Below are 23,899 nucleotides of genomic sequence, written 5' to 3'. Positions count from 1 at the left end.
AGGAGACGTTATGCTTCAAATCCTGGTTCTCTACATTATCCCAATAGTGCTCCACGAAAGGAACGTCGCCTTCGCTCGGGTTATTCCCATTTGAGTTCCGTAATAGTTGCGTGCTGTTCTAACCCACTGGTAACAAATGTAGCAGCACGCTCTACATTGCTTCGGTATCTTCGTTTAATCCGACCTGCTGCGGATCACATTCGAACAGTACTCGGCAATGGGTCGCACTAGCGTCCTATATGTGGTCTCCTTTACAGGTGAACCAACATTTCTTAAAATTTTATTAATAAACCAAAGTCGACCATTCTCCTTCCCTACTACAATCTTTACTTGCTCGTTCCATTTCATATTGCTTTGCAACGTTATGCCAAGATATTTAATCGACGTGACTGTGAAAAGAAGCACACTACTAATACTGTATCGATCATTATGGATTTGTTTCTCTTACTCATCTGCATTAACCTGTTTTTCCACATTTAGAGCATGCTGCCATTCATCTCACCAACTAGAAATTTTGTCTAAGTCATCCTGTGTCCTCCTACAGTCACTCAATGACGACATCTTCCCGTACACTACAGCATTATCAGCAGACACCCAAAGACTGCTGCTTACGCTGTACGCCAGATTATTTATCTATACAGAAAATAACAGCGGTCCTGTCACACTTCCCTGGGCTACGTCTGATGATACCCCTGTCTCTCATGAATATTGGCCATCGAGGACAACACACTGCGTTCTGTTACTTAATAAATCTTCGAGCCACTCACATATCTGCGAACCTATTCTGAACGCTTGTACCTTCGCTAGCAGTCTGCAGTCTGGCGACATTTTAGATGCTTTACAGAAATCTAGGAATATGGAATCTACTTGTTTCTTCATCCATGGTTCACAGGATATCATGTGACAAAAGGGCAAGGTTAGTTTCGCACGAGCGATGCTTTCTAAAACCGTGCTGATTTGTGGACAGAAGCTTGTCCCTCTTAAAGAAATTTGTCGCATTGGAACTTAGAAAGTGATCAAGGACTCTGCAGCAAACCGATGTTAAAGATATTAGTTTGTAATTTAGCGGGTCCGCTCTTTTACCCTTCTTATGTACAGGAGCCACCTGCTCCTTTTTCTTGTTGCTTCGTCGCTTGGGACTTTACACTGGGCGAGAGATTCGCGATAAATGCAAGCTAAGTAGGCTCACCACGAATGTCCCAGTGTTGTTAACAACATAGCAGAGACCACTGTACCTTCGTATTCAGTATTTCGCTGATTCAGAGCTTCACCGGAGAGAATTCTTTATGGTACTCCGTGACGCGTTCACACATTCTGGTTCTGACCACTGTTGGTTTGTTCGTCTCAGCTTGTTATCGTATTTTGTTGCATACAGTAGTAATTTCAACCTCTTGATTCTTTCCTGCTACAATATTAGCAGGTAGAGACTTTCTTTAAGATTACGTTGTTACTTCATCTTGCGACACCCAAAGTTCTGCTGCTGCTGTGAAATTCTCTTCGAGAGACGCCGTGGAACACTTTCAGCTTCTGTAACACGAGAGCATCCGCCCGCCCACGTAGGATAATTAGCCTAGCCTGGCACTAGTTGTCGGGCAAGACGCAGCATCTAAGATGCCGCCAGCATTTCAGATTAAAGGGAGAAAATTTCCCATGGTGCACTCTGCGTATACTGTCTATGCTATTGTTTGCTGTACTGCCAGTTCCAACGATTATTTTCCTTAAATGAATTAAATGCATTGAAATGGAATGAATGGAATAATGTGGATGAAATTGATGAAGATGGAATAATGTATCATATCATTGCAAACCGTTTCGATGTGAAACTGTGACGTGATGAATTTGTAGTGAGAATTTACAATTAGAGCTAGACTGAGACTGAACCTGGATCTCGTGCTTACCGCGAGCAGTTTCAACAGGCATTCTTTCAAGCTGGCGAGTTATGCTCAAAATTCAAGCGAACCTGCACACCTACAGCCCATCCTTAAAAATGGCTCTGAGCACTATGGGACTTAACTTCTAAGGTCATCAGTCCCCTAGAACTTAGAACTACGTAAACCTAACTAACCTAAGGACATCACACACATGAATGCCCCAGGCAGGGTTCTAACCTGCGACCGTAGCGGCCGCGCGGTTCTAGACTGTAGCGCCTAGAAGCGCTCGGCCACCGCGGCCGGCAGCCCATCCTTAGCTCGATACATTTTTGGCCAAATGCGTTGGCTCTTATGCCTGCCCTTATTGCCTTCTAATACTTTTTACCTGAAAACTAAACGTTCTGTCTTACTAACATTCAGTAAATCATCATCATCATCATTTAAGACTGATTATGCCTTTCAGCGTTCAGTCTGGAGCATAGTCCCCCTTATAATATTCCTCCATGATCCCCTATTCAGTGCTAACATTGGTGCCTCTTCTATGTTAAACCTATTGCTTCAAAATCATTCTTATCCGAATCCAGGTACCTTCTCCTTGGTTTACCCCGACTCCTCCTACCCTCTACTGCTGAATCCATGAGTCTCTTGGCTAACCTTGCTTCTCCCATGCGGTCAACATGACCGCACCATCCAAGCCTGTTCGCTCTGACTGCTACATCTATAGAGTTCATTCCCAGTTTTTCTTTGATTTCCTCATTGTGGACACCCTCTTGCCATTGTTCCCATCTACTAGTACCTGCAATCATCCTAGCTACTTTCATATCCGTAACTTCAACCTTGTTGATAAGGTAACCTGAATCCACCCAGCTTTCGCTCCCATACAACAAAGTTAGTCGAAAGATTGAGCGGTGCACAGATAACTTAGTCTTGGTACTGACTTCCTTCTTGGAGAAGAGAGTATTAGCATTAGCTTTGCCACACCTCACTTCCAGTTCTTTCACTATGTTGCCATCCTGTGAGAATATGCATCCTAAGTACTTGAAACCGTCCACCTGTTCTAACTTCGTTCCTCCTATTCAGTAAATAAAATAAAAAAAAAACAAGTAAAATTCTTATTTTTTCCTAACTAAAAGGATCCTCACTTTTCAAAGTTAAATATTTTATGTTTGAAAAATAAATTCTCAGTATTTAAAAAACCGAAAAATGCCTCAAGCTTTGGTCGAATAAATGACAGTATTACTAAAGGAGAATTGTCAGTCCTCGCGTAATTCCATCTTTCGTGCCTCGTTAACACGAACCGAGTTTTTGGAACATTCAACGCATCTTCTGCCGCTCCTTTGTTACGTAATCCAATGTTGCTGCTACAAATAAGTTTGAACAATATCTCTGGAGTGGCTATGGTCGTCGACTAGTGAACGAAGCAAGTACACACTGAGGTGACAAAAGTCGGGGGATACCGATGTACACATATGCAGATGGCGGTAGTATCGCGTACACAAGGTATAAAATGGCAGTGCATTGGCGTAGCTGTCATTTGTACTACAGTGATTCATGTGAAAAGTTTTTCGACGTCATTATGATCGCACGACGGGAGTCAGCAGACTTAGAACGCGGAATGGTAGTTTGAGCTAGACGCATGGACATTCAGTTTTGGAAACCATTAGGGAATTCAATATTCCGTGGTTCAAAAATGGCTCTGAGCACTATGGGACTTAACGTCTGAGGTCATCAGTCCCCTAGAACTTAGAACTACTTAAACCTAACTAACCTAAGGACAACACACACATCCATGCCCGAGGCAGGATTCAAACCTGCGACCGTAGCGGTCGCGCGGTTCCAGACTGTAGCGCCTAGAACCGCTCGGCCACTCCGGCCGGCAATATTCCGTGATCCACTGTCTCAAGAGTGTGCCAAGAATACCAAATTTCAGGCATTACCTCTCAAGACGAACAACGCAGTGGCCGACGACCTTCACTGAACGACCAAGAGCAGCGACGTTTGCGTAGGGTTGTCAGTGCTAACAGATAAGCAACGCTGCTGACAACAGCAGGAATCAATGTGGGACGGACGAAGAACGTATCCGTTAGGACAGTGCGACCAAATATGGCATTAAGGGGCCGTGGCAGCAGACGACTGACGCGAGTGCCTTTGCTAAGAGTATGACATCGCGGCGCCCAGAGTCTGTCCTGGGCTCGTGGCCATAGGCGTTGGACCCTACAAGACTGGAAAACCTTGGCCTTGTCATATTAGTCCGGATCTCAGTTGATAAGAGCTGGTGGTAGTGTTCGAGCGTAGCGCAGACCCCACGAAGCCATGAAGCCAAATTGTTGGAAAGGCTCTGTGCAAGCTAGTGGTGGGACGGACTAGGTCATCTGGTCCAACTGAACCGATCATTGACTGGAAATGGTAATGGCTCCTTGGAGGCCATTTCCCAAACACCGACTGAATTTTTATGAATGACAGTGCACCATATCACAAGATATGACGGAACGTCACATAAATTGATATTTTGAGAAAAATTAAAAGGGTTTTTCGTGTGTTAAAAAATATGAAAGACTGCGTCCATGTGCGCGATGAATATCAAATATTAAAAAGTGTAGTTTATTATCTGTAAAGCTCGCGAACAGCGATGCGTCTAACAAATAGCCTGTTTGTATATAGTATCTGTGTACTGTAGATGAAGAAGAACAGAGATAATGTTTTTTTTTTTGGGTCAGTTTTTTTTTTTTTTTTTTTTTTTTTTTACTTTCTAGCTTGTTTTTCGTCTAGCGGAAGGCCGCCATTGTACCAAGTCTGATATTTAATGTAAGTCTTTCTGTAAGTTATCAGAATATATGTCCAATTGTTATTAGAAAGTGTTGGTTATTGAAGTAGTGAGCATCTCCCAGAATAGCCACCATTAATTGTAATTAATAACTCTATTTCAGAACTTCGTGTTGCGGGGACCTCACTTTTCCTAGCAGCATTTGGTCAGCCATTACGCTGACGATATTTTTTAGTTAGAAATTCAGTCTGTAATATTAAATGTAAATGCGGGAGACTTATCCCTTTTATCTTTTAATAGTTTCAAAGCTAGTAAAGTAAAGTAAAAACAAATTCCATTCATTAATTTTTTCGTACTAAATGAGTTCAGTATGTTTAAGATTGGCCGCTTAAAGGCAGATGAGATTCTCCTCAGTTTTTTCCTTGCATATAACGAATAGTAAATACAGAAAAATATTCCGTTTAATAAGCATGAAAGATATCTCAGTTTCTTTCTGAAAGTTGGTACATAAATGACCAGTAGCCCCTGACAACCAAATTAATCATTACAGTCTGCGTAAAAACACGCATATTTTCTCTTAATAATAGCAGCGCTGACGCGAACTATCTGTTAGATGGCGGTGAGTCGCGCGCTGTGTATAAAATATTATTTCGTGCGTACTTCGGAATAGCCGATATCGGTACGTATGTTATCGTATAACGGCGGCGACTTTAACTGTGTGCTCCACCCCAAAGACCAAGTCCCACATTTCTCGACTTGTCAAGAACTTCGACTCCTGGTTCGTGATATGCTTCTCACCGACACGAGGGAGAAAGTGCACGGTGACCGTCCCGGGCCGACATACCTTACTAGTCACTCAGCCAGTCGCCTAGACCGCCTTTATGTCTCACGAGCTGTAGCGCCGGGATTATTGGACGCCGAACGTTGGCCGCTTGCCTTCTCCGGTCACAGCGCTTTCATATGCACACTCACTCTACAGCAGCAGCGAATATGGCGCAGCCGAGGATCCTGGAAGCTGAATGTGGCACATCTCCAAGCCCCGGAATGCCGTCAGATTATCGCCAACACATGGATGGATTGCGAACGTCGTCTTCCCCCTATACCCTTCGCCTGTAGCCTGGTGGGTGGAATGTGCAAAACCAGCGTTTCGGCGTGTGCTAACACAATTCGGAAAAGATATCGCAGCTTGGCATTGTCACACATTGGACTTTTATTACACGATGCTCCGCGAAATCGCCAGCCAACCACCATCTCCAAACCGACAAAAGGAAAGCCGCCGAATTAAAGATGAAAATATTGTCTCTTACGAGGAAACATTTGGAGAGGGTCGTCGTGCGTTCGCGATGTCAAGACCGAGCGGAAGGAGAAACCCCGTCTATGCATCACATCGTGCTCGACAGCCGCCGTCGCCGACAGCACCTGATCACGGACCTCGTATTGCCAGGTGGTAGGGTCGTAATGACCCAGGCGGCGGTTACAGAAGCCTTTGCAGATCACTATCGCCGGTTTTACGACGAGGTGAATACAGAGGAAGCGGACGATCACGACATACTGCAGCACGTGTCGCACACCCTCGACAATGCAGCAGCGGTGACGCTGTTTGCTGGACTTACACGGGACGACATCGAGGACGCGCTTAACAAGGGAGCACTCAACAAATCTCCCGGGCCAGACGGACTGCCGCTCGAGTTTTATTGGACTTTCCGCGATCTAATGATGCCCCGATGGATCATCATGTACCAAGAACTGATGACCCCGGTTCCCACGTGCCACCTGCATTCGTGGAAGGTCTCCTCATACCGATACACAAGCCTTCCAGAGGTCGGACGGTCGAGGACTACAGGCCAATTACCATGCTCAACTCGGACTATAAAATCTTCGCCCGACTACTCGCCAGCCGCATAAAGACGGTTCTGCCCCTACTCCTCTCCATGGAGCAAACGACACAGGGCGGAGTGATCAACATGCAAACGGCAACCATCGAATGCAGGGATTTAATAGCCATCGCCACATCCTGTCGCCTTCGAGCTGCTCTGATCTCCATTGATTTCGACCAAGCCCTCGACAGAGTTCACCACAAGTTCCTTCTGTCCGTTATGGCCCGCATGGGCTTCCCGCCTGACTTTCTCGACATGTTTCAGCGCCTTTTCCGTGGAGCTGCATCCCGTGTACTGGTGAATGGACGGATTGCGGGTCCCTTTCCGATCCGACGGTCAGTTCGCCAAGGATGTCCACTCTCCATGATGCTTTACGCGATCGCGCTCGAACCACTTGTCGGAGGGTTGAAAAACACGCTCTCGGGCACGTCATTGAGGGATCACACCTTTCACTGCAGGATATATGCTGATGACCTTCTATTACTTGTCCGATCTGGTGACGAGGTACGCTCGGTGATACAATGGATCAGTCGCTATGGATTGGCAGCGGGCAACCTCATGAGTGTGGCCAAGTCGGCAGCGATGCCCATTGGGAGAGGTCTACAGGAGGACGCTTTAGCCCCACTCCCACTAGTCAACAAGATCCGGTTCATGGGCATAACATTTACACAGGTTGTGCGCCGCACGGCTGCCATGAACTATGCACGATTACTACAGGCAATACGCACAGAAGTTCGCCGAAACCTACTTCGACGGATGGACCTCCTACAGCGTGTGGAATACCTCAACCTTCACGTGGGGACTAAGATGATCCACATGGCCCAGGTCCTACCGATATCGACAGCGATGGCCCACAGATTTCAAGCAGTGTTTGGATATTACCTTACCGCCGGACACCTATTCAAAGTCCGCTACGAAACACTCACCCTCCCTCCGCGTGATGGCGGACTGGGACATAAATGTACGAGCGAGAGCTACAGCGTTATACTTGTGCACAATGATGAAATTGTGGACCCACAAAGATGCTTCCCTTACGGGACGTCTGTTAGAGGAATTGCTGCCGGCGTCTCTTCTGCCACCTGTCACGGTTGCGCACATTACACCCTCACTCTCGCACCTCTCGGCATTTATTCTTGAGTATAGTTACGTTCACCCAGACCTTCCCAACACTCGCACTCCCAAGGCGAGAGACGTTTACAGGCTGCTGCTAAGGTCCATCCCTCGCAATGTGATTGAGAGGAAGAGCCCTACGACCCTATGGCCTGCAGTGTGGAGAGCGGTCCAGAAGCCGTTCCTCCCCACGCGGGTGCGAACCGCTTGGTACCAGGTGGTGAACGGGAAGGTTGTACCACGACAAAGGCTGCAAGCCATTGGGATGACCGATTCCCCCCTTTGCCCACGTTGTCACCTCGTGGATACTGACGAACACCGTTTAAGATGTGGATCGGCGTTAGAGGTATGGCTGCTAGTGCAGAAGATCCTCGCCTGCTACCTACGTATCGCGCCTCCCACAATTGAGCCACGGCTCCTCCTTTGTCCAGAGGATACTTATTTCCCACCTGCGAAGACTCACGCTCTCACATGGTTTAAAGGCATGTCCATATACTACCTCTTTCGCGATGATGAGAAGATGGTTCTTGATTACTGGCAAGGCAATTTCTCCAGGACAGTCATAGCACACCCCGATACCGACAACTATTTGCGAACTATTTGCGCAGTGTCTTCGATAACCCCCCCTCACAGTTGGGGAGTACCGGGCAGAGGATGACCACCGTCATGGAGCTCCACACGCTGCGAAATGTTTTATTAATTTGGAACATGGAATATGTACGCAGATGGGCCATGCACATGGAATGGCGTGCGGGATTTGGTTACATTTTTCTTTCTTTATTCTCTATCATCATACTATAAGTTTCAAATTCTATTTCATAGTTTAGAAGGAACTCTTGTTCTTTTGTTGCGGATGTACGTTCTAATTTTGTTTGTCGTAACTGATAGACGCATTTTTCCAAATAAAAAAAAGTTGGCAGAGGAAATAATTTACAATTAAAATAATAAAAAAATAAAAAAGAGCGCTAATGCGTAAAAAAAGAAAAAAAGATAAAAAAGTTGCTAGAGCACTTGCCCGCGAAAGATAAAGGTCCCGAGTTCGAGTCTCGGTCCGGCACACAGTTTTAATCTATCAGGAAGTTTCATATCAGCGCAACTCCGCTGCAGAGTGAAAATCTCATTGTAATTTAACTACCTTGCGATTGCTTTGCTCTTACGGCGTCCGGCTGCAGCTTTCACTTCCCTTCCCTCCCCTATCCTCAGCGGCGCTTGGAGCCCTAATCACGAGCACGGCCCAAACGCTCGAGCTCGCGGAGCGCTGTTTGGCCAGGTCTGTATTAGAGTCTCATATAGTAAACTATACAGGGCGAGGAGGAAGCGGAGGGAGGAGAAGATTAGTGTTAAACGTCCCGTCGACAACGAGGTCATTAGAGACGGAGCAGAAGCTCAGATTAGGAAAGGATGCGGAAGGAAACCGACCGTGTCCTTTCAAAGGAACCATCCTGGCATTTACCTGAAGCGATTTAGGGAAATCACGGAAAACCTAAATCAGGATGGCCGGACGCGTGTTTGAATCGTCGTCCTCCCGAATACGAGTCCAGTGTGCTAACCACTGCGCCACCTCGCTCGGTATACAGGGTGAATCACCTAAAACTTACACCGTAAATATTGTGGAAATGGAAAGTGCTGTTGATATGCGGTTTTCACAGAATGGATTGGTAGACAGGGGCTCGTATTGTTAGCCAATAAACAGCTTGTAATAGTACCTATAAACTGTATTTTTTGGGCGGCCATATACTTTTCCAAACAGAAAAACGCCAATTGACATCAACATTCTGAAAGTAGGGTCAGTTAGATTGTCACTGGTATTTGTTGCAGGATTCTAGTGTAAATTGTTTAAAACTGTATTTTGAAAAGTTCCCACACCAGCACTTGCGCGACACCTGTGGTAGCACACACTAAAGAACAACACAAGTGCCTACAATAGTTATGTGGATTCTGACCAGTAACGAGATAACTGAGCATCACAGATTGTGTTCAAAATGACCACGCCTCCAGACGGTAGAGCACTTGCCCGCGAAAGGCAAAGGTCCCGAGTTCGAGTCTCGGTCAGGCACACAGTTTTAATCTGCCAGGAAGTTTCATATCAGCACACACTCTGCTGCAGAGTGAAATTCTCATTCTGACCACGCCTCCAATCTGGCATCGAATGACTGCTGCACATGTACTAGCATTTCAGCAAAAATTTCTGGTTAAGACTAAGGGACAAAACTGCTGAGGTCATCGGTCCCTAGGCTTACACGCTAATTAAACTAACTTAAACTAACTTACGCTAAGGACAACACACGCACACCTATGCCCGAGGGAGAACTCGAACCTCCGACGGTCGGCCGCTGTGACCTAGCGGTTCTAGGCGCTTCAGTCTGTAACCGCGCTGCTGCTACGGTCACAGGTTCGAGTCCTGCCTCGGGCATGGTTGTGTTTGATGTCCTTAGGTTAGTTAGGTTTAAGTAGTTCTCAGTCTAGAGGATTAATGACCTCAGTTGTTAAGTCCTATAATGCTTAGAGCCATTTGAACCATTTTTGAACGAACCGCGATAAGACGCCTCAGACCGCACGGCTACCCCTCGCAGCAGCATTTCAGCGGAGATATCCGAGCAGGCTTCAGTAATACGTCAGTGCACATGATCGGGTGTAGTTTGAACGCTCTTGCAGACAGCGACTATCAGATTTTCCCGCAGAAAAAAGTCTACAGGCATCATAACCAAGGAATGAGCCGGACAAAGTGCAGGTCCTTTGTGTCCAATCCAACGACTTGGAAACAATTCGTGAATAAATGTTGTAGAACTTCGTGAACGATAGGCTGTACAGCCATCATGTTGGTAGCACAGGTTTCTCCTAGCCTGCAGAGTAACGAGTACTAGCATCCGTGGAAGATGGTCTGTTAGGAGGCTGTGATACTTGTGCGCGTTCAGTATTCCATCTATGAAACACGGTCCTATGAACTGATGGTTTACTATCCCACACCACACTTTACACTCCATGAACACCGATGTTCCACCTGACTAAGCCAAAGCAGATCGTCTACAGACCAGTAGTGCATGTTTCGGCGGTTTACCTGGCCGTGATTGGTAGATTTGGCTTCATCACTTGTACAGAAGTTAAAACGATTCTCTTAATCGTTTTCATGCAACTCTTGATGGAGAGAGATTTGATAGGGGGAGTGGAACCTTGGTGTATGGACAATGCGTAAGACATTTGCTTGACTCATGCCACTTGCTCGTGTGATTTGCGGGAGCTAACACGCGGATCAACTGTAACAGCAGCAAGAACATTAATTTCCCCCTCTTCTGCCGTCACTTGTTTCCTTCTGTCACGTCGTCTAGGTGTTAATCTACCAGTTCCTCGTGACTGGTTGAAAAGGTTGATGAATAACTGCGAGGTGGTTGAAGTCTATTGACATATCTTGCCATATACATTGTACGTGAACGAATTGCATTCTTCGTACACTTTCCATACACCAAGAGCATGTCGGCTTTTCTGTATTGGTAGATCCCCTCGTCCAATCACGACCTACTGCTTGGACTGTCACACACGGACTAGTAAGTCGCAATACACTAAAGGAACACACAAGCACACTGTAAGCAAACATAAAAACATCGTACCTAGCAACTACGCAGGTTGATTGGCACAAACAAGTGTCGTGTGGAAACGTTTCAAAATACGATATCTTCCAAGCGACTGTACTTGAGTCCTGCAACAAACACCATTAACATTCTAGCATACCATTCTGTTAGTATGCTAATGTTAATAGTCATTTAAAAAAGTGTATATTGGCTGAAAAAATGCTCTTTCCATGTATTATTACAATCTGTTTATTGGTTAACAATACGAGTCCCTGACTACCAATCCATTCTGTGAAAACCGCACATCAGTAGCACTTCCCGTTTCCCCAATATTTGCGGTGAAAGTTTTAGGTGATTCACCCTGTATATTAAACCCCGCTTCATTACGCAAATCGTATTACACTTAAAAATGGTTCAAATGGCTCTGAGCACTATGGGACTTAACATCTGAGGTCATCAGTCCCCTAGAACATAGAACTGCTTAAACCTAACTAACCTAAGGACATCACACACATCCATGCCTGAGGCAGGATCGTAGCAGACGCGCGGTTCCGGACTGAAGCGCCTAGAACCGCTCTGCCACCGCGGCCGGCCGTATTACATTGATTCAGTTTTTTTTTTTGCGATTAGCATAGATCAGATGGGAAGTGAGATAAAAACTTCCTCATAATCTGCGGATCACAGCCGAAGTAGTAACTCCTGCAGGGGGTTTTTATCGCTTGATCTAAGTGTTTGTCTTTTTTTGTGTTGAGTCTGGCCGTTGGCCTACGATTTTAGACTGGGGTTTTTAGTGCGTTTCTTGGTGGTTGGCTTTTCCTTTTTTGTTTCTATCGTCGGCCAACCACTGTCACACTCGGTGTGATTTTAATTCCTTTTTTCTGGTCTCTGCCTGTGTCTTTCTTGTCCTGTGTCGTCTCTTGTCATCACCATTGTTTATTCTTATTCCTTGTGGCTGTTTAACGTTCGTGGAAAAAGGGACCGATGACCCTAGTAGTCTGGTCCCTTCAATCCTACAAACCAACCAACCAACTCCTACTCGTTACTCTGTTCTGTAATTTCATTGATAGGTTGAAAATGGCCCATTGTGCTACACTCACCTCTGAAGTCAGCTTGTACCTCTGCTGAAATAGAATCAATTGTTTTCCGTACGGTTGATAAATGTTTCAGTGTATACCTTTTGCAGTACATTGGGGAGATAGAAAGGTTTATCACTTCTATGTCTTGTCTGTCTTCCTTCTTGAAAAATGCCTGTTTTTAAATGTGACGAATTCGGAGCTATAGACGATCCGCGAACACGTAATGACTACTTGCGTCTGTTGGATAGCAATAGATGTCATTAACGGAAACATAGTATTCGTCAGTGTTCACTTTTGTTTGTGCCTATTAAAGTGCCTCGGTTAACTGAAATCCCCTCCAATACGAAATATGTGCAGTAATTCGTTTTCTGCGTGTGAAGGACGTGAAATGGGTCGAAATTCATCGATAGGTTAAGTTAAAGAAGACGCTATGAGCGACAGAATGGCAATGACATGGGTTACAGAGTTTATGACGGCCGTACTAACGTTATTCATGATGTACGAAGTGGTCGATCATTTGCGATCACTGAAGGGTTGGCGTAGAAAATACATGCATTCGCATGGTCCTCCTAAAGGTTTTATATTACAGAGTGTTAAGAAAGTTGCTGTGCATTTCAACGTACGTTGCTAATGGCGTCCACGGGCGGCTATACAAGTCTGAACCCACTTTCTGTAGATCTGATTGTGATACGCTTCTCATTCACGCAGTTGCTTCAGTTTTCAAGTCGCAAAGCGTTCGCGAGGGACTGCAGTAAACTTCAGATTTCGCACTAAGTTTTTTTGGGATAACACCTTCCCCAAGAAACTCTCTCCAGAAGACGCATAGTATTTGTTGTAATTGGAGTCACGAACTATGTCGGTCCAGTTAGGCTACTTCTGCTCGCCTATGTCACGCATTCTCCGACAGGCAAAGAGCGTTCATGTGTTTTCAGCGGTTTGCTATGAATGTCGTAGCCAGTGCGAGCACTAAACGTGATCGTAGCGAGTTATTTAATGAATTTTTATTACGTTTGTTACTATTTTTCATCGCTGATGATGGTGGGAAGCGATAAATTCTACTAGAGATGTGCAGGGTGGAAACAATTAAACTTTCGCTACTTGAGAGTGCCTCCATAAAAAACGAGCGATCTTAGCACAATGAAACTTTTTGGGAACATTTGTAAGGACGAGCGTAAGAAAAATAACAAATGAACCATCGAAGGAAACACATTTTAATTTACACATTATAGGATAACAAACATTAACTGAATAACATGTTTACGTTCCAGGCTAAAAAATTTTCTCAACATGACGACCATCTGTATCCACGCCAGTCTGGAACCGCACTGTAGGTACCATTGCACAATGTTTCGCAGCATCCTTGAAGAGTGGAGTATGGAATGTCCAGCTGGTGTGACACAGCCCGTGCAATCCTCGAAGATGCTACATTGCATCCAGCATTCTCAGCCATGGTAATATTAACTTTGTCAACAGTTTGTGCGTAATTGGCAGTTGGCATCTCCCAGGAGCAATACCCAAATTGCCAGTTAAGTCGGACTTCCAATCATGTTCTTCAACCCCGATGCGGAAAGAGGACCTCTCCGTACTTCTTTAATGCGTCATTATTCCCGAAGAGTAGCAGCAATATTGCTGTTCTTTTATGGGCCCTGCTTTCCTTGTGCAGACCCATGTTTGACTGCCTGCAACTGTAATACACACTAATGCTTGTGTCTCAGTCTTAAGTTGTCGTACCAGTGCCGCCGCCCAACGCCAAGTCATAACATTAACATTACTAACAACGCAAATCCTTCAGCACGCAGGCTGAACATCATTCCTCTAAAGTTGGGTGCTCATACGGTGACACCTACGTGCATATGTTGGGAAGAAGGTTCCCCAGCACACACTGACTTCTTCGGCAGGCAGTGCGCAAACAATAGACATACGCTACACTTAGATTACGCAGAAACAGAAATACACACACACATCAAAAAGTTTTGCATTACCTCGTTCCGAGAGTTCCGGAACCTGTACAGATAATTGGAAAAGAGATCAACATGAACATCAATTCCGCCCTTTTTATTGCTAATGAAAACCCAACATTGCATGTTGACCACCATACAGCCAGACCTTCAGAGCTGCTGTACACACCGGTACCTCTAATACCCAGTAGAACGACCTCTTGCATTGATGCATGTCTGTATTCGTCGTGGCATACTATTCACAAGTTCATCAAAGCACTGTTGGTCCAGATTGTTCCACGCCTCAACGGCGATTCGGCGTAGGCAGATCATCGACAGTTCCTGTCTCTCCATAAACAGGCCTTTTCAATCTATCCCAGGCATGTTCTTTAGGGTTCATGGTGGCCACTCTAGTCGAGCGATGTCGTTATCCTGAAGGAAGTCATTCACAAGATATGCACGATGGGGGCGCGAATTGTCGTCCATGAAGACGAATACCTCGTCAACATGCTGCCGATATGGTTGCACTATCAGTCGGAGGATGGCATTCATTTATCGTACAGCCATTACGGCGCCATCCATGACCGCCACCGGCGTACGTCGGCCCTACATAATACCACCCGAAAACAGCAGGGAACCTCCACCTCGCTGGACAGTGTGTCTAAGGCATTCAGCGTGACAGGGTTGCATCCAAACACGTCTCCGACGATTGTCTGGTTGAAAGCGTTTGCGACACTCATCGGTGAAGAGAACGTGATGCCAATCCTGAGCGGTCTATTCGGCATGTTGTTGGGCCCATCTGTACCGCGCTGCATGGTGTTGTGGTTTGCAAAGATGGACCTCGTCATGAATGTCGGGAGTGAGGTTGCGCATCGAGCAGCCTGTTGCGCACAGTTTGAGTTGTAACAAGACGTCCTGTAGCTGCACGAAAAGCATTATTCAACATGGTAGTGTTGGTGTCAGGGTTCCTCCGAGCCATAATCCGTAGGTAGTAGCCCTTGGCGGCCTGAACGAGGCAGGTCATCGACAGTTCCTGTCTCTCTGTATCTCCTCTATGTCCGAACAACATCGCTTTGGTTCACTCCGAGACGCCTGGACACTTCCTTTGTTGAGATCCCTTCCTGGCACAAAGTAACAAGGCGGACGCGATCGAACCACGGCACTGAGTGTCTAGGCATGGTTGAACTACAGACAACACGAGTCCTGTACCTCCTTCCTGGTGGAATCACTGTAACTGATCGGCTGTCGGACCTCCTCCATCTTATAGGTGTTGCTCATGCATGATTGTTTACATCTTTGGGTGGGTTTAGTGACATCTCTGAACAGTGTAAGGGGCTGTGTCTGTGATACAGTATCCGCAGTCAACGTCTATCTTCAGGAGTTCTAGAAACCGGGGTGATGCACAACTTTTCTTGATGTGTGTATATACACAGCACAAGAGACCAAGAACAACGGGCACAGTTAAATGCGTTAACGAACAATATTTCAAAAACAACAAATGCAGAGTGCCTGTGGACACAACATAACAGACATGCTGATATGCCACGTATCAATAATCTCCAGAGGGTGGACAGTGACAGTGAAGAGCATGAGGAGTATGACATGTAACAGTAAGTAAGGTGCTGGCAATTTAGCCTATTAAGCACCCAATGTTGTACATGAATGAATATCAAATATTAATGCATAGGATTAGCCATACCTTTTCTCTACTACTGACTGCAAACTATTTTGTTGTGACTGACAGTCAACTGATATAAGAAACCATTCTGAGATATTCACTGCCAGTCACAATCTGTGATAGAACTAGCAAATCTCTCCTCTATCTATCATATTTTTACATTCTTCTTAAAACAATAAAAGTTTATTTATATTTCAACCTCAAATTATTTGTTATTCAAAAACAGTATTTATTTTGTGTCAAATGTTTCAGGTAAAAACAAAATAAAAAACTAAAAGAGGGCAAACGAAAACTGTAATACGTATGACATGTATTAAAAGTCAGGTAACAGGTTTTCAAATTTGCAGTAAATAAATACCCATATGGAAAATAGATTTTCGTCCACACTGTCTCAAACAGCGATATTTTAACTATAAACACATTGTAATCTCTGAAATCACAATCCACGTGTGAGCGCTTACTATCGCTCGAAACCGGTCCCTGCTTCGATCTACAAGGACCGCCATCGTTCGTGAATCGGCCTGTAGCGGTATACGCAGTAGCGCCATCTTGAAACCACGAGTAGTTGATTTCATCTTCCTATGGCTGACCAATGAAATCGTGGATCATTAGCTATAATGTTCACTGTTCACGGTTTCTTCAAAAAACAAAGGTCCAATAATGCAATAATGTTATGGCTTTTTAAGGACAGCACGAAGAATCTCTGTTGACCATAATCTAATTCTTTCTGTGTTAACGTGACAGAGAGATGGAACCAGGGTGACATCAACAATATCAATGGTATTCCTCTCAATAAAAGATGTAATCCATTTAAGAAATGAAGTTTCAAAACGCGTTTAAAGCCCCTTTTTATCGAAAATCAGTTCGAAGCGGATTTCTAATCTGGAAGATGGCCTGCATGGAGCTATTGTGTTGTTTTCATTCAAAATGCAATTTTAAAAGCTTAAATCAAGTCCAGAGTTTGGCCTTTGTCTCAAAGTACAATATCTTCTGCAGAAAATTTGGTTCAAATCGCGATAGATCCATTTTTTCCCGAATGCTAACGTGATTAGTACTTGAAGTCCAAAAAAATCTCTGACGCCAAGACAGGAAGCATTTTGAAAGTCCAAAACAATGTTTCCGATGTATACTGCTTATTGTTGAGGCCAATGCATTGTTGTTTACAACATGTTTGTTGACTAGCATTGTGTTTTTTCGTGGGCTTGCAGTTCATGTGAAATACATGTAGGAGACTGCTCTTCTAGATCTAGGAAGCGACAGAAGGGCTCAGGGAAAAGAAGAACGGAGCATATGGAAAGGTAAGTGATTTTAGAAGATAATTTTGTTACGAAGTTGATTACTCAGTGGGTTGTCTTTCTAGAGTATTAAACGGTCCAGTTGGTACATTTGAAGTATCTGTCTGGTCCTTACGACATCTTTTGGGATGTTTTACCACATTTAAAAGTCACTTAAGAGCGTAAACTATAAATAAGCCTTGGCGATCTGAGTAAGCATAGATACGAAGAATAAGTATAAGATCATGTTCCGATGGCTGCCCGGGGCGAACAGAAATGCCCATCTATTTCATTCTCTCTCCTGGTGGCTCCTACAAAAAATCTCCAGACTCAGTGAAAAAAATGTGTGTAATATTTCCAGTGCACAGTTATTCATATTTGCCTGCGGATTCCCTTTTCGGTTCAGTGGACAATAGTTTTCAGTAACAGGTTGAAATGTTAACTCCTCAGCAGTATCATAGTACTTAATCAGAAAATCGAGGATGTTCGGAGGTTAGGAATAGACTGTAATATTTTAAACTTTAAGGACCTCTGCCATTATCTGAAAAAGCCAGTGGGGATAAGAGACATGAAAGGAATACTGCTGAAAAATAAACTGAAAGGGAAAAGAACGTACGTTATTTTTAAATCGGAGATGTCATACAGCTTGGGTGATGCATCGAAACGTTATCTGACCTTGCTAAAAGGAAGTGTAGCAACAGATCGTACACCAAACCGAAATATTGTGTTTGATACACCCCATACAATCAGAAGAAAGAAGAACTTTCTGTGAATATTTCTGAAGTTTAAATATTTCCTTCCTCCAGTTTTAATGATTTATATTGAAATATCATGCTCTCCAGGCGCTTTCTGGATTGTAATTATGTTCCTTGCTCATTTCGTGTGATTCTGTTTCAGGTACGCATTTAATGAAAACTATGCAGTTAATGAAATTTCTGCTGTTACTTAAAGTGACCTCGTAACTGATAAAATATGATACCTATGATTACCTGAAATTCCAATGCGGTTCATGACAATCACGTCCTGTACAATTTATAAATCTTTTTCATTTTTACTTCCAGTGCCTTACGGTTTCTTGTAGCTGCGCAACGTGGAATCTACCCAAGACAGATCTCATAATCCTCTAAAATATAACCAAGGGAATTCGCTTCATTTGTAAACAGAGTCCCTTTTTGTAGCCAGTTGACTTGCTATTTCTCCTCAATTTGTTGATAGCATTTTCTATGCGGCAGATGTCTTTCATGATTGAATCAAGAGCTCTTTGGTCCCGCATTTTATAAAAACTATGTAGGCTCTACATTTTACACTCATTAACTGTTAACAATGTATTTCACTGAAGCACAGAATCTGCCAAGCGGTATTCTCATACGGTCATGTATAACCTGCTTCAGTACTCAGGACTTTGGGAGAAAACAAGTGAAATTTATTTTTTTATTTTATTTTATTAATTTTTTGTCAGAAAGTCATCTCTTACAGATGGCATTGCCCAAAAGAAGCGCCATTAACCGTATACACATGACCCTCTCAGAAGCTTTCCTTATTTGATATGCCTCTTCCCTTCTCAGAAGTTTTCCTTATTTGATACTTCTCTTTTTTAATGGATAAATTTCCACGAAAAGTCATCAATATCGCTTTATATACATCTATTTCCTGGCTCAGAATATTTCAGCTAAGCACGTCATGTTCGGTGAACAGTGAATGTAGTACCCGACTAACTTTTTCTTAGTAAATATTTCTGTCTTCTTTGTTGAAAATACAGTATATTCGAAAATGCTGTTTTGCTCTATTTCGGGTTCTGTATCACGTACATTCCTGCCGACGACTTTCATCCGGATCGCTCAGGTTCCACGCCTACGTGGCATCCTAAGTGTGAGGCTTACACGCTTTTGTCGTCCCTCGACCGTACTCTAAAATATAGACGTGTACGAACGCTGTCATAAGAAATTTACCTACGTGCTACGTATCTGAAGTGATACTATGATTCCTCAGTGCCTTTAGCGTATATTATGAAAAGATTGTTCACGGGTGCACGCCCGGATCTGGGTGTCCATCAAGCACAGCATTTCGGGAAACGACCACGTTATCATTATCAGCTGAGCTCTCGAACTGATTGTGTACGGTTTACTCTGGTGATGCAATTTGTCAAATTTCTTCATGCTGTACCTCCTACCAGTAGAAGTGCATGACGTAATTCTTACGTTTATTCCGGCGTAGACTATGAGATATTAGTCCACAGGTGTGCGGACAGATAGGGGTGTCCACAGGGTTCGTTTATCAGTGCACAATGATTGTAACGTCATCGTCTGACAAAACTTTGTGACGGTGAACTAATTTCTCAGCGTGATGTTGTAATAGTACAAATCAAACAGTTTCTGAGAATGAATTAAGGACTGAGACTGACGATTCTGGTCACCCTATTCACACAAGGCAAGAAAATAAGTAAAGAGAACACTGTGCTTTTTTACGAGGGAGCACAGTCCTTATAACGATCTGGTAGCGACCATAGCAATATACTGAAACAATACTAAGTCTAGACTTCTGTAATGGGCAACACTGCTCAGATTATTGCAACTTTCATATGATACCTCCCTCGTCTTCTGTAAACACGGCACTGTAACACATTTGTACAGTTATCCAATTGTGGACAATTCTCTTGTATCTGATGCACGTCGGCCCATAGGACTTTAAAATAGTGCAATTTTACTTTGTACTTGTGGAAAGACGAGTATTATAAGTTAGTGACGGCTCGGCAGGTCGACTGATTTTTTGTTGTTAGCGCCCACAGCATGCAGCTGCCCAGGCGGACAGCTGCCGCTTAGGATGCAGCGTCTTGAAGCCCTGGCACTGACATGTCCGACAGTGTGGTACGCATAATCACGCACAGTGATTTTTATATGCCTGAGGATGGGATTTTAACACCCCAAAACCAAGCGTGGATCAAATAAGTCATTGTTCGAATAGAAGCGGATGTCATTCTACTAATCACGCCTCCCAGTTGTGAGCGTCCTACAAATCAAATTTTACGGCTGGTTTCTGTTCCTGCATCTGCTGAAACTTGCAGATCTCTTCAGGATGATCCTTCGAGTCTGCGATATGTACCAAACGCCAATTCGTCTCGCACTGCATTCGTCACGTCGAAAAGTGTCTACTTGCGCATCAACCTGGTACTCGACCTCTTATAAGACTTCAAGCTATTTTTTTTTTGTTTATTGCTCGTGTTGCACATAATTACAAATGGATTGTGTCTTCTAGATGTTATCTATTTCTATATTCCATAAGCCACCTTCGAGTACGTAGTATCTGTAGTAGCACTAGCGTTTCTTTCTTGCCCTGTTGATTTGAGAATGTTCGCAGGAAAAACGATTGTTGGTAATCCTGCGTATTGGAAGGGGTTTAGTTCAATTATTGATGATAAGAGATCCTAGGCGGGTCCACAAATTGTCGGGGGTTTTTAACAAGAATGCCTTTACTTGTTCACTTTCCCTACTGGATCGGGTCGTTGGCTCTGGCTGAAGGCCAGTTATGAGACCCAACCTATTAATTAAAACTGCCCCTTTACTAATTTTGATAAATATTTAATAACTAAATAGTGTTCAGGGAACTGATCACTACTGAACAAACAAGGATAGCATTGAACACATTTATTAAACAATAATCTTCCTAACATCAATCTAAACAATGACATACATTTATAAGTGATAAAATCAAGCTAGTAACGGCATGGCCCTTAAATTCCAAAACTAACTCTTAAGGTCGGATAACGCATCTGTACTTGTTATGTTCTACTCCATCCCCTTGTCAGACGGCATAAAATACGTCAGACAAACCTACTTCAATTACCAAATTCTCAATAAGAGCGTGACTGGAAAATTGAGCTCTGGTAAACACAGACGTACGTAATATCGGATTAAATGCCGAAGCTGAGCCTCACGTTACGTTAGTGCGCCTAGAATGTTCTGGAACAAACTGAAACTCCGTTCAAAACTGAACCCACCAATCGTGTCTCTCTGTTCGCCCTCGCGCGGGAGAAGGTTATTGCACTAGCTTAAACGCTTTTCTTAGAAAGCCCCAGAAAACGTTAAGACTCGTGGGAAGGCTCCCTTAGGCGCCAGCTCATCTCGAAATAGTGGCATCGGTGTAACGCCCAGCGCCAACGAGGCGCCGTCCCTCGAAGGCCTGCCTCTGTTGTCCGTGCATTGGGTGCCTACCTGCCCCAGCGGCGCGTCTCCCCCAATGGGACCCTTTCGCATGCCGACTCGTAGTGGTCGGTTGTAAACTTCCGCACCCCTCTGCCCTGCATGCCCTTAGCGGTACGTGCCCTTAGCGATAGGATTTCACATGAGCTTAAAGCCTGCGAAGATCCCGACACAGTTCCCGCCCACCCCACTTAAGCTCCACCCCTGATCAGCAAGATGCTCCGCCCAACCAGAGCAAAACGATACACATCGTCGCAGATATGTTACTCCTAGAACGAGAACTAGAAAATGAACAATTTCCAACGTATAATGCAAAGACTTTAAGTTTCAGGTATTAATGTAAACGTTTACAGACACGACTACGATTATAACTGTATGTTATTGACGAAGTAGAAGTGTCTATAACTTAAAATGGATTTCCGGTACCTAATGGTATTTACAACAAGCGGAACAAAAAATCACAAATGATTTAAAATAATAAATGAAAGCGAAATACAAACGTGCTGTCTGTTAATTATAATGTGAGCCAATTAGCATCAAATTAATTGCTTAATATAACGTGATCTTTCGGGAAAACTACACTTCGCAAATAATGTGATTGGAAATGTTACGTATGTCGGTAATAAAAGCTTACGATGTCGCAGATGGCAACAGAGTTTATTTCTTTTATTCATCCAAAAAAATCTTTCCAGATTATAAAACAGAGACCAAACACAAACCAAAACAGCACAGTAAAAATACTGTATTATGTCAGTAGAGACATAAATGTAAGCTTTATCCACCAAACAGCTTGCACTATTTTCATTAGCTTCACTATCTTGTTTCTAGTCCCTGTATCTCAAACATCCAAAATATTCTGCTACGGAATAGAAGCAATAATCTAATAAGAATAGACAGGCCTACTTGTTTACAATGTCCTCACTTGACTCAATATTTTTATGTTTATAAAATGTAGCTTGACTCATTAGACCTAAAGAAGTGAAGAACATAAAAATCATACTGATAACAAAAACGTTATGAAGACAGTCGTATTTTCCATACATGACACATGAGGTATTTCATTAATATAGTATTTGCGTCTGTATGTAAAGTTAGAAGTAGGTATATTGCAACCTATGAATTATTGTTATAATTACCAAATACTTCAATGGAACGACTAATTCACTTAAAAATTACGTACTATTTATTGATCTACTTTCAGTTTATCTGTAGTGACTTAAATGTTGTGTGGGTGCAGGAGTGCCTTAAAAAGTAGGAGCTCTTATTTTGTATACTTGCTGTAGTGTCCGTTCTTGTTACGAAATAAATATTTAGCGTTTTCAGTAATACTTTTTCTTAAAAGCAATTCGCGACGCACAAAGCAGCAACACCACCCGGGCTCCAAACCGCAAATGCAGGTAGTCAGGTACTGTTTCCGGTCTTCCGTTGTGAGGGAACTGTAGGGGGTGGGGTGAGGTCCCGTTCGTGAGCGAGGTATGGGGGTGGGGTGAGGACCCGTCGTGGGCGAGCTGGAGTGCGGGGTGAGTGTCGCAGGGAGGTAGAGTGGGGGGGATCCTCGCTGGGATCTTCGCAGGCTTTAACGTTTGCTTAGGATTTCACCCGGAACAAGTCCCGCCCATTCACCCCCCTCCACGCCTATCCATAGTGTAAGGCCCTCCCCTAAACGGCCGCCAGTTCCGCAAACTGGAAGCTACAACAAAGTTGTTATCGTCGCAGTCCAACAGGTGTTATACTGTGATGAAATTCAGTAACGATAAGAAATTTAAGCTTTTCTGGATAGTAATGTAATATGAATCTGCATTATTAAAGAAATAAAAATATTTATAGAGAATTGAAAGCATCGCCAGCAATAGAAAACAAAAAATAACGTGATGTTATTTAAGGGCAATAAGGAGAAATTTTCATTAACTAATTCACTTGCTATAATACGTTTATTTGAGGGAAACAGCAGAGCAAACATACAATGCGAAAACAATGGTCTTGAATCTGTCATGTCGGCAGTAAAGCCACGGATGCACTCGAATAACTCTGTTGTCTAAAATCACCGTTATATAGAAATAAGTGAAGGTTGTTTTGTTTATGTAGGCCCTCATAGTAGCTCACGAAAATTGAAGAATATAGGAATGTCATAAAGTAGAAATGCCTAGTGAAAGCAGTAAGATATTTGCATGTATGACATATTTCGTTAGTATTTGCATGGGTAATGGGTGAATTTTAACTTGTAAATTCTTCCAATACCATACCTGCGCATTATAAACGAGGTTACAAAGAATTGTAGCTGTTTCTGTGTGATTAGTGATCTATATGCTGTTGCAAACGTCTCAGGAAGATAATGTGTCGTTATTCTTTGTCCTGTCTGTTTTTAACCAAAAGATTTATTAATTTCGTAAATGTCATTCAAACCATTTTAAAAAAATAATAATGTGATGTTTATGTTTGTCACAGAGCAGTTATGGAGGAAATATATGCTGCGGTGTTTCGTGGCTGTAAAACGTCCTTCGTGCTGTGCTAGTTCTTCTTTCACCCCTAAAATTTTTCAGCAAAACTATT

Source organism: Schistocerca serialis, chromosome 6 (assembly GCF_023864345.2).
Source record: "Schistocerca serialis cubense isolate TAMUIC-IGC-003099 chromosome 6, iqSchSeri2.2, whole genome shotgun sequence".
NCBI lineage: Eukaryota > Metazoa > Arthropoda > Insecta > Orthoptera > Acrididae > Schistocerca > Schistocerca serialis.
Note: the sequence above shows the minus strand (reverse complement) of the source record.